This window comes from Saccostrea cucullata, unplaced genomic scaffold, assembly GCF_032062105.1.
Source record: "Saccostrea cucullata isolate Sc308-1 unplaced genomic scaffold, CSIRO_AGI_Scuc_v1 ctg16213, whole genome shotgun sequence".
Lineage (NCBI taxonomy): Eukaryota > Metazoa > Mollusca > Bivalvia > Ostreida > Ostreidae > Saccostrea > Saccostrea cuccullata.
In genome coordinates, this window is record NW_026940661.1 from 1 (window position 1) to 12,695 (window position 12,695).

General features: G+C 34.0%; 1 long non-coding RNA gene across 1 annotated transcript; it reads left to right on the forward strand.

The window, feature by feature from the left end:
- The first annotated feature begins 8,308 nt into the window (after positions 1-8,308).
- Positions 8,309-11,743, forward strand: LOC134255948 (uncharacterized). The gene is made up of 5 exons (XR_009989637.1): positions 8,309-8,378; positions 8,760-8,819; positions 9,154-9,225; positions 10,030-10,157; positions 11,717-11,743. It is a non-coding gene; the product is annotated as an uncharacterized LOC134255948 (long non-coding RNA).
- Positions 11,744-12,695: the final 952 nt, after the last annotated feature.

Consider the following 12,695-nt stretch of genomic DNA (forward strand, 5'->3'; position numbering starts at 1 on the left):
ATGTGATGAACCTTTAAATACAAGCCAATTTTTAAACACCACAAAAGATAAATTTTCTTGTAAAAAAAGATATTCCCGAAAAATTTAAATACAAAGTATACAGTGGCGGATTAAAAGGGTACTTTATGATCCCTCCCCTAAAATTTCAAAGTATGATATGAATAATATTAATATTCCCATAGTTTAGTACAATACCAATATTTTTGTGCCTATTTTACTCTTAAAATACAAAAATACCCAAGAGCTTCGGGGGGCTGCCCCCTAGGCCCCCTTCATTCAAAGTATGATATGACTAGTATTAATTATGTCATACTTTGGAACTTTAATAACCAATTCCTACATTTTGGGCCTGGTTTTTTTAAAATACAAAAAACCCATGAGCTTGGGGGCATTCCCCCTTCATTAAATATGACATGCCCAATATTAATAATCCCATCTTTTCATTATAACCAATACCACTACATGTATAGTTGTCCTGGTTTTTTTTTAAAATCCCCGAAAACCCAAGAGATTCTGGGGAATTTCCCCCCTTGGCCTAAACCCAGTTGCTTCACCCGGGACCTCTGGGGGCCCTTTAGGCGGCCCCGACCTCTTGCTTGAACAAAGTTATACACCCAGTAGTATAAGCATCCTAGCTGGGGCGGAAATGGTCATAACCGGAAGTGGACAAGGGGGCAGCCGGAAGCGGAAGTGGCCGGAAGTTCACGGAAGTGGGCCCTAGCGGAAGCGGAAGTGGGCTAGCCGAAATACCGCCGGAAGCCGGCTGGATGACCGGGTCAACTGATGCATCCCCTGGGGGAACCGGGTAACTAGTACATCCCCCCCGGGGGATACTGGGGCAGGAGAGTGTAGATGGTGGGGATAGGTTAATCTATGTCCCCCCCTTAAATACTGGGTGTTTCACTTGTTTTCATTTTACTATACGCTTCTACTACGATTCACAACGTTGCTCACTATTTTTTGGCAACGATTCAAGAATGTCATTATACTACGCTTCACAGTCTAGCTTCATTTTTTGAAAACCTCATTACCAAGAAACAAAAGTGAAACTAAAACAGATTTTGATTTTTATTCAATTTTTATTCACAATGAAAATATACATACAATTTACTTTTTCTGTTTTTTTCTTCTGCCCTTCCACTGGTCAGGGGTAGTTTCCTTTTGTGTGTTCTGGGGGGACACCCCTTTATTTTTCTCCTTTTTTGATTTTCTTTCACTAACTGGCTGTCCCCCTTCCTGACGCTAATCTTTTCCATCACTTCTTTCACTAACTGGTCTTCTCCCTTCCTAATCCAAATTTTTCCATCACTTCTTTCTCTAACTGGTCTATCTCCCTTTCTAATATAATCTCTGTCAGCGCTTCTTTCTTTTTATTTAGGATAAGGCACAAATGACTTCTTTCATCTAGATCTAAAAGATCCTGTGTTTCTGGTACAGTCTCCTTTGTATTTTCCTCTCCCATATTTTACCTCTTTCAATTTAAAAAGTAATCACACAGAATGATCCTCTATGTCCAGCTCTGGTTTTTTGCATGGTTTTTTTTTAGGGCCTGTGCAAAAGAAATATCGTTTTACCTACGTTTTCTTATATATATACCTGTTTGCATCACCTGTAAAGTACCGTGTGCAAAACCTGAGGGTGGTGTAAAAAGAAATTCCCTTTTTATTTTTTTTATATACCTGTTTGCATCCTCTGTAAAGTGCCGTGTGCAAAAAAAATTAGGGTCGTGTGCAAAAGAAATATACCTTTTACCTGTGTTTCCTTATATTCCTCTTGCATCATCTTAAAGTCCTTCAAAAAGTACGATAAAACTTAAAACATTGTGACGTCATTCACTGTATAAATATAATGTGATTATGACGTCACACTTTTTATTTACAGTCTAGACAGCCTAGTCACCAGCCTAACCGGTTTGAACTGATTTTTTTTTTTTTTTCTGAAAGACAATAACAAATAACACACAATACAAAAAACATGTGTGTGTTACACTGTATGTCTGTCAAGTTAAAACACCAGGTCACTTTTTTAAAAAACTTAGAATTTCTTTTTAAATTTTTTATTATTAAACTTTTTTTTTAAAAACTTATAAAATTTTTTTTTAAATTTTTAAAAATAACTTTAATTTTTTTTTTCTTATTAATTTTTTTTTTTTTGGGAAACTCCCCTTTTAGTTTTTAAGAAATAAAATTAAAAAAATCATGTAAATACATCAGTGTTATGTTATTGTATGGATCCCGGGGCCCCAATTAAAGGGTGAAGGTCAAATGGCTAAAACGTAGCACATGTAGGAAATTCATATGCCTCCCTTTCAATGATAAAAATAAAAATAGCTCACATGTTTTAGATACTTTTGGGGTATAGAATAAAAGTAGAGTGTCTAAAGTTTACAATGATATGCAGCAAGGTGCATTTCAAGCAAAAATTATGCCTAGAAATATGAATTGAAAAGAGCATTCATTTGGTTTGTTTACACTTTTTTTGCCAAGCGAGAGCTATCCTGAGGTATGATCAGAAGTTTATTAATAACCAGGGAATTCCACATTCAACACCCCTATTTCTGGATGTGAATATTTATCTGACACGTTGCTCTATCATGTGGTCAAAGATATTTTGGAAATGAAGATTTTTAAAAAAGTTACAAAGAAAATAAAACACATGTTTTTACTATATAAGTCTATATGTAAGCTAATTGTGGTCCGGGTCCTTATGATGGGGTGTTCGAGGGACTCCCCTGAATTTATTTTTAAAGATATGACAATGAAATTTTGACCATAGGGGCTTGTCTTCCGGATTGATAAATGTAAATACTTTTTCAAAAACTTTTATCTACATTAAATACACTCTAAAAATTGCTTTAATAAAGATTCTGACATGATCAGGCAAGAAAAAAATGTTTTTAAAAAAAGTACTACACCTATATACATAAACTCTCTATGTATATAGTAGATAGAATGTTCTATCGTTAAAATGATATTGTCCTACGGACCCGGTTTAACGATAGAATTCGTTCCGTGTATTCGTAATGTAGCAGAAAGAAACACGGGCGATAACTCGCATAGTGCATTTACCAGGAACAATCTAGAGAGTTCCGAATGTAGTAATTTGAATCGAGAGAAAAACGTTGAGAAAATTAATTGGATTTTCGTATTTATATGGATTATTTTATGGGATAAAAGGCATAAGCAATCTCAAGAAGGTTTGTTTTGATTATTTTGGTAGTTATTCCCAGTGCAAATCATTTTATATTCTTCAAAATCGTTTCGGAGCGGATCCGCTCCGATTTGCTACATTGCAAGTATATGGGACGTATTCTAACTGTGGTGAGGGCCTGTACCGAGACACAGTTGGATTATTCTAACTATGTATATAGGTGTAGTACTTTTTTTAAAAACATTTTTTTCTTGCCTGATCATGTCAGAATCTTTATTAAAGCAATTTTTAGAGTGTATTTAATGTAGATAAAAATTTTTGAAAAATTATTTTACATTTATCAATCCGGAAGACAAGCCCCTATGATTTTGACAGGAGGTGAGTTATACATTTTGAAATAGTTTCATAAATTTTTTTAAAAAAAATTTAAGCATTTTAAAATTAATTTTTTTTTAAATTAAAATTTTTTGAGTGATTGAAAAAAATATTAAATTATGCATCCCAGAATGAAGATAGTTCCTTTTTAAAAATAGAAAAACTGTTTTGTAATGTGTATTTGCATGTGTATTCTTAATAAGGGGTCCCTTTGAAGTCATAGATGAAAGACGAGGTGTTTATTGGAAATGACAGACAAGCTATCCATTGATTCCCCCCACCCAAAATAAGGCGCAATAAGAAGGTGGTGATTGGGCCAATATATTTACAATAACATGTGCATGGATTTATTTTGCAGGAGAACACGTGGAAGTGGGATTCAGGCTTTGCCCGACTCATAATTGCGCATGCAGGCAGAGGTTGTGTATTGGAGTTTATAATTTCAGGTGAGTGGAAATTATATTATGTTGTGTAAAAATATGTACTTTTCACTAAAATAGAAATGGGGGTTGATGGGTTTGTCATTTCAAGGAAGGTGGGGGGGGGGGGTATAGTTTGTAGTTTTTGACAAAAACATTGATCAGTAAGTAAGTATGTATGGATGTATGTATGTATGTATGTATGTATGTACGTACATGTGTGCGTATGTGTATGATGTGTCTTATGTATTTATGTGGAAGTTTTGGGTTGTGGCCTGGTGTTAATTTTACACGTTTCTTATACGACTTTGTATAGTAGGTATCTTTTCGATAATTTGGTTGGCCCCAGAAGGGCCGTTTTGTCTTTGTCTTGGCAACTCATGTCTGGTAGTAGGGGTGATCCTCTGGATTGCCACCCTTGGACTGTAGGCTGGTGGGTTTGCATTAATTTGCCCTTTGTTGTAGTTATCCCGGGTTTGGTCTTTCCTTTTCAGCCGCCGCATGTTGTTTCATTAGTGTAGCTTTTCTCTGCATTTCTCGCCTTTTAACTGCTTTTCTCTTTCTGTATTCTCTGCGATAGGCATATTCCTGGTCAATGCTTTTTAGGTACTGATGTGTGTGGCCGGACAGTGGCAATGTAATTTCTGCTGCTTTCATTGATGTTGCTAGTCCCGGACTGTTGTTTTGTCTTAAAATCTCAGCTGAGAGGATTCCTTCAGCATTTCTTGAATAGTTGGTGTGCTTAGGCAATACTTCGCTGACTGCTCTGTTAAGACCCTCACATTTCTGAGTTGACGTGTTGAGTTTCATTTCCTCAATGGCACTTTGGCTAAGTCGCATCTCAAGAATGACTTTTAACAAGTGCTTGTCATTTTCATTCAGGTGCAGGGATGTCAGTTTGTTCGGGGCGAGGATATAAGACTGATTCCACCAGTTGTGTCTGTCTCCACCTTCACACACCACTGAATTCCTTCAACATTTTGAACAGTCTCCTGAGTAGCAGAGGATGCAACTTTCTATCAAGAGGAAGTTTACTACAGATGATGTGTAGGTATCCATGAGTTTCTTATAGACTAAGCTGCACCGGGCCTTTACATCTTGTGCAAAAACTTTTCTCATCTGGTCTAACCTCATTCTTGTTTTGCAGGGAAACATCTCGGGGCTGAAGTGGGCACTGCGACACTGCCGGAACTGGGCTCTGCTGACATGGGTTGGGTCGGCCAGTCGAGTGACTTGCCAGTCTGGATGAAAAATTCGCATGGCATCTTGGAATCCCTGGGCTGACCGGGCATCACCGTCTGTTGTGGCGTGCTTCACCTGAACCCGTCTGCTGCCAGATCTTCGCCTATGGATTTAGCCATCTCGTACTCTGAAAGAGGTGAGAACATTTCAATATTAGCTGTGCAGTCTTCATGACCCCCCGGACAATGAACATCATAACCATTAGCTGCAATAATGTATATAGCCCTCTCCGATTTTTTTATTTGATATTTTCTGGAGAGGGCTACAATTCATTCGCATCTCCTGATGGTGCAAATATATTTTTTTGGTGATTGGAGGCAAAATAAATTATTTTTACATTAAACTTACTTCTTATAAGACGGAATTTTTATTCACTGTCAACAACATAGCCTGTTAAACTCAAAAACCATGTAAAATAAATCTGTGTCTTTCCCAGCTGCAATATTCAGCAGCCATGACAGTTCACGCGTGATGTAGTGAGACTTTCGCTTGAAATTTGGAACAACCAAATAAAGCAAATGTCGATGTTTATAAACGATTGTGCTATAATTTATTACAAAAACATCGATAAATGAAACCATTTCAAGTTTTATTTTTGCGCAAACAGCGATACGTATGCTTAAAATAAGGGAATTCCTAGTAGATCCTGCTCCTATAGAACCTAAATTCTCATTGGCTGTCCCAAAATACAATCCATCAAGGTCAGTAAACATGGCGGATAAATTCAAGTTAAGCTGTTGACACACATGAAAAATAACCGATATATGGATCGTTGTGAATATTTTTGGATCGATTTATGTTTTGCATAATTACATATTTGGATTCCAGGTAAGAGATGATAATAAAATAGCCGTTTACTGATAATTTGAGCCGAAATCCGTGCGGGAGTGATCCACTGCCGCATCTGCGCCATTATAGAGATCCCAAGGAGTTGTAGCCCTCTCCCAAAAAAAAAATCGGAGAGGGCTACATTATTGCAGCTACATAACCATTACCTCGAAGCCATGTTCCAGTCCAGCAAAGTTTGTTCTGCATTGATCATGTTGATGCGCCAATAATATACTGTTTGTTGGTGTTGGTCTCGCATGCAATGGCGTAAGCTTGTGATGCATTGTAGCCTGGCTTTTTGCTGCTACCGAAGGTTATGGAGTTGTAGCGTCCATCTATGGCAATGTCCAGTTCCTCTGGATGTTCTTGACCTTTGACCTGGTTGATGGCCTTAACCAGTTGTCTCTTCTCACCCATGTCTTTTTTATTCAGGGCTAGAGTGGCTGTGTTGACCTGGTTGCTGGCCCTTTGCATGGAACTGCGATTAGGAGGTGGAATGTCCAAGGCAGCTACAATTTCCCGACTGCGTCGATTCCCCATGGAGGTGTTCTGCAGGGCTAACTGAAAGTTCCAGTTGATACTGGCAGGATTAGGGCCTGGTTTGTTAAAGGTAGGAATTTCAGTGTATAATTTATAATAATTTGTCTGAAAATTACATACCGTACACAGTAGTCTTTTCTGCCATCCAAACCCCCATTTCCTCTGTCCTGAGTATTCCCACACTGGAAAATTACAGTGCTTGGCCTGGTCAAAGTGGCATTTGGCTGCATCATTAAACATTTCCAAGACCAATGTTATGTCAACAATGCGGTTTCCCTCAAACTCATAAGACGTCTCTTCATTTTTTAGCTCCTGGCATGGCTCAGGTCTGGGACGAGGGATCGGTGTCCTTGAGATGTTTTCCTGGCCTTCAGCAAGGGGATGTGCTGTCTCAGTCTCTGGGGATCCCTGGATGTTTGACACTGAACTTGAAGCTCCTGCGGCATTTGACGTAGCCTGATGAGCCTTAATATAACGAGTGTTCCCTATTTTAAACCCAAAATTAAGATTTTTTCTTCTTTTACGGTCACCTTTCATTGTTTTCATGTGTAGTGAAGAGTGGATTAGAAAGTAAGATTGAATTATGACAATGTTTGTTTGGACACATTTTAGTGGTATTTACTGCAATATATTCCTTTGACAATCACCTGTCAAAACAGACTCCATAGGGTATTAAGATTACCTATACAAAGACTTCTAACCAATCAGCTGCACATGGCCCCTCTTCACAGTCAGGAAAAAGGATATGGGGGTGGGCTAAAAATCTGTTTATTTTGAATGTTATGTACACTTTATCAGTAATGTGATACATCATTTGATTTATGAATAAATGTACATTAAATGTTTACCCCTATTGTCACTCTCAGATTTTCATGATAGATTTTACATTTCTTAATTTAAGAAAATTTTATGAAAATACAGGGTACAGATCATCAAATTACCTAGAAATCTAAAGATCTTGTATTTTACATATTTAAGAGTGTGTGTGTGTTTAAGAGGTATCAACAACTTACTTGTAATAATTAGTTCCTTTTATTGTCTGACAGTTTTTATATATTTCAATTTTAAAATTTCATACTTGCCATTTTTTGCCATTTTCTTTCCTGTATTGCCTTAGTATACAAAATATGTAATTTTACATGTAGATATCAACCAATTTCAATCAAACTTGGTATATTAGTTAAGTAGTATCTAAGGATTTCAAATATGGCCTTAAATTTTTTAAATGAATTTTATGCCTCCATATAGGATCCGGGCCACAATTAAAGGGTGAAGGTCAAATGGCTAAAACGTAGCACATGTAGGAAATTCATATGCCTCCCTTTCAATGATAAAAATAAAAATAGCTCACATGTTTTAGATACTTTTGGGGTATAGAATAAAAGTAGAGTGTCTAAAGTTTACAATGATATGCAGCAAGGTGCATTTCAAGCAAAAATTGTGCCTAGAAATATGAATTGAAAAGAGCATTCATTTGGTTTGTTTACACTTTTTGTGCCAGGCGAGAGCTATCCTGAGGTCATGACGTCAGAAGTTTATTAATAACCAGGGGAATTCCACATTCAACACCCTATTTCTGGATGTGAATATTTATCTGACACGTTGCTCTATCATGTGGTCAAAGATATTTTGGAAATGAAGATTTTTTAAAAAGTTGCAAAGAAAATAAAACACATGTTTTTACTATATAAGTCTATATGTAAGCTAATTGTGGTCCGGGTCCGTATGACTTCATCTTTTATACAGTCGGGTTCGGGTTTCGGGCGGCCATGGCGAATTTTCGGCAGGATTTTACCCCAGTGAAAAAGGCTTGTAATCCACAGTGTAGGTCGTTTAAAGTTGTTTCACATTGTTTATGATTGTGATTATGTTATCGCTCACCTATATGTTTAATGTCAGCTATGCTAAATAACCCATTTCTGTGTAATTTGAGAGAATGTTTTGACATGTGGTTAAAGTATGGCGTGCTATTCATGTTATCATTTAAAAAGTCGATCCTAAATAAATCTGTCTTAAAAAATACATTTTACGAATGACATTTAATATGATTGATTAGAGTATAGGTATCCATATATAAGAGATATTATTTTGCATTACATTTAAACATGTTTTTCTGTCCTGTTTGTCTGTCAATTGTTGCTTTACTTCCTTTGTAAAATGAGGTTAAATTGAGTACCACTGAATATTGTATGCTTTTTTTTTCAGGATCAGCTAAGATGTTGTTTCACTGGATTATTTAATTGGGCATATAATTGGATAATTCTGGTAAGTTTGTCTTATTTTTGTTTACATTTCCTATATGAAGGTCATCTTTGCATTTAAGCATAATTATGTAAAGTTCTGTTTTGAATGTAAATGCTGTATTTATCCTCATTTCATGTGATTTATAGTTGTATAACCTGCATGTAACTCAGAGTGCATTTAATATTTCTATGATGGATCATTCTATGATTGAATTTCAATCAGAAAAATATTCTCTAAATTTTGATAAAATACATGGTATCTTTTACATTTCTGTCCCTTTTGTCTGTAAATTATTGCTTTACTTACATTGTAAAATGAGGTTAATTGTGTATCACTGAATTGTATGATTTTTTAGGATCAGCTGAGATGTTATTTCACTGGATTATTTAATGGATAGACTTATTGGGCATATATTTGGATATCTCTGGTAAGTTTGTCTTTATTTTGTTTACATTTTCCTATGAAGGTCATCTTTGCATTTAAGCATGATTATATGGTTAATTTAATTACTGTGTAATACTTATGTGATCTGTTGTCTCTAACTTACATTCATATAAGCACAGTCTTATTTTGTCTAAAATATATTAACACATGATTAAGGGATCTTCAGAATATTAATAAGTCCTTTTGTATAAATTATATGATTTAATTTCATAATTCATTATGTATGTTACCCATGACCATGGAATTCAGACTTACTAAATGGTGATCAAAGAGATATTAATTAGGAATCTAATAAGAGAAAAGGAGGAATTTACAAAAGATTTAATTCTAAGTTATTTACTTTTTGTTTTGATTCTAAATATGTGTGATATATGGTATACATATATTTTCATTTTCACTTTTGTTTCTTGGTAATGAGCTTTTCAAAAAATTAAGGACTACATGTTGTACTGTGATGATGCTAAAAAAGATGTATTTTTCTGTATGCAGTACTGACAGATATTAAACAAAATTGAATCTGCTGTTAATAAAAAATCTTTTAGTGTCTAAATAATTAATATGATAATCATTTTATTTGTGATATCAATACAGTAACTGTGCTTCTTTTGTTATAAAGATAACATGATGAACTTTTCTCATCTGGAGTTAATGTTAAAAACAATTTGTTTTGAGATTAAAAACAAACATTTTCATGAACTTTTTTGACATTGTACATGTTGTATTTAAACATGCATTGTTTCACACAGTACTCTGTCATATTAACAAAATGGTTTTATTTTCTATACAGTCCTCAACCTGGAAGATATGTTTTGTTCCTAACCATCTATAATCCATTCTCTATGAAGTTCAGACTGTCTGCTCTTCCTTTGGAAATACACAGTTAGTCAACCAACATAGAAACACACAAACTTGAAGGTAAAGTTTCAATGAGATACAATTGTAATATATATTTATTTATTATTTTATTATTTTTTTTTTACATATGCATGTTTATAATATTGAATTGATATGTAAATGATATATTTAAATAAAAAGGGCTTGGTGGTCATGGTCATGTTTAAACTATATTGATCTCCTTTAGAAGAAGAAGAAGAGCTCCATTTCAATATATATACAAAAATGCATGATCAAATTTTGAAACTAAAATGTATGAAAGTTTTCTTTGCCAAATGATAGTTAACAGCTGAAGATAGCATATCTATAAAATAAGTTAAATATGGCTAATTTGTACCCCCCCCCCCCCCCCCAGCTTCCTTAATATCATAGTTGGTAAAGATAGCAAGTTTTGACTCCAATTGCTGATGAATTCTGAATTTCCCATTTAATATTAACATTATATCACAGGAAAAGAATACTATAATGTAGCACATCAGGATGATCAGAAAAGAAATCTTAATGACCCTCTTAACTATGTATAAAGACTGTAACCTTATAACTGATGTAAGATAATCTGATTGTGTGGAATTAAAATTCTCTGGTGTTTCTACTACCCAAGATTTTCTTATGAGTGCATGGGACTGTTGTAAACCTTCTCCTGTTATAAAAAATATACCTTGGAGCATGACACTTTATACATAAAAGGTACTTTCAATATCATTTCTATGAGTTTTTGTTCTTTCTTTTTTAAAAATCTAGTGTTATATCTCATTTAAACCCATTAATATGTATGCTTCCAAAATCTTAATTTTGTATAGTTTTTTTAGCTCTTTGAACACAAATACCCTGATTAATTTTTGAGGTAAACATGATAGAGACATCATAGATGATTATCAGAGTGTGTATCACAATCTTAACCATAAGGTAATTTAAATGGTCTAAGGCACAACAAATGAAAGTGAAAATTTTTTTTTTTTTTTATTGAATCATAATTTTGTAATAAACAAATACTGGAAAAGTTCTCTCATAATAAGCCTTAATGTCCTCCAAGAATTAGTTTGGATTCCCCCATTAATCCCTTTTTCTTTCCAATGGTTTTGTGGGCTAAAATTCATGTGTCTTTAACAACATTTTTTTTCTGACAACTGTTTTCTCTTATCATCTATAAACTTGACTTCTTCTCTAGTCAAAGGTCTTTCAGGGTAATCCAAGTAATTCTTACCCTCTTTTGGTAATAAATGGTTATATTCCTCATTGGCTTCTTCTGCAATCAAGGGTCTTTCTATGTAATCACCCCTTCTCTGGACTTAATTGATTATATTCTTGTTGAGAAATGATCTCAATAGTGCCATCTTTTTTTATTTTAACTGGTATACCTCTGTCTATATTTTCCCTAAAAACTCTCTTTCCAAACTGAATTTTACTCATTCCTTTCTCATTTTTTACTGGAGGTTTCCCCTGGTTAAAATTTAAAAAGTCAAAATCTTATGTTACAACTTGTATTTATACCCTTTTTGTCTATATTTAGAATTCCATCAAGCTTATATTATATAACAATTTTTTTTTTTCAACTAAGACTTTTTAAAAATATTTTTCAGGATTCTCTAGTGAGGGCTTATGGAAATATTATGTCTACTCTCAGAATGGTGAAAGACTATCAGATTATATGCAAAGGCTAACAGAATATCCTCTCTTTACTGAAAAAAGAAAATCAAACGGAGATGGATGGAGGATTTAAGAAGCACATAGATAAAATGATTTTCCCAAAGAATTTAACCAGTATTACATAGACTGTGGTTTACAGGATGACAAAGTAACAGGATTGTATCTTTTTCTGTAGACACTGACTATGGATAAAATTTCCCCTTTATTAAACTAGATTAGTCAAATCAAGTAAAATTTTATTGAAAATATATTTTTTGATAGCATGAACTCTTTAAAAATTAATTCTCACAGACCTCAAAGTATCTGAATGTGACTTTTATTTTTACCAATTTCTGTTGATTTGAAGACTGTTGTTATGTATGAGAAGTGTACATTTAAACCTTTTATTTTTATTTTTTTTATAACCCCCTAGAAATTACACAGATATTCAGATGCTGGATTTAATATTATTATTTAACTTTCCTGGAATGGTAAATATATTTTGTTTGGTATTTTCATTTTTTAATTTTGAATTTAAAAAAGTCATATGAAAGTGATTTTTTCCATAAAATTTTTACTTGATTATTTCATCTAAAGTGCAGATCATGTGTATATGTAAAAAATAGCTTTGAAATTCATCAACCCCTCATGGTTGGAAGTTTTTCTAAATTAAGATCTTACAGGTATGTTGTACTTTATTATAAGTGACTTATAGATACTAATACTTGATAAAGTATGAAGGGTTAATTCTTGACTTATAAGTCACTTATAGTCACTTATAAATACTTACTTGCATAAAGCATAAGTGGCTAATACTGGCTTATAAACCTTATAGGTAAGCAGCTCATTTCATATAAAATCCTAATGATAAAAATTTTGTCACTTGTAAGTTAAAAGTTGTGAATTAAATCCAAATAAAAAACTTTTGTTAAG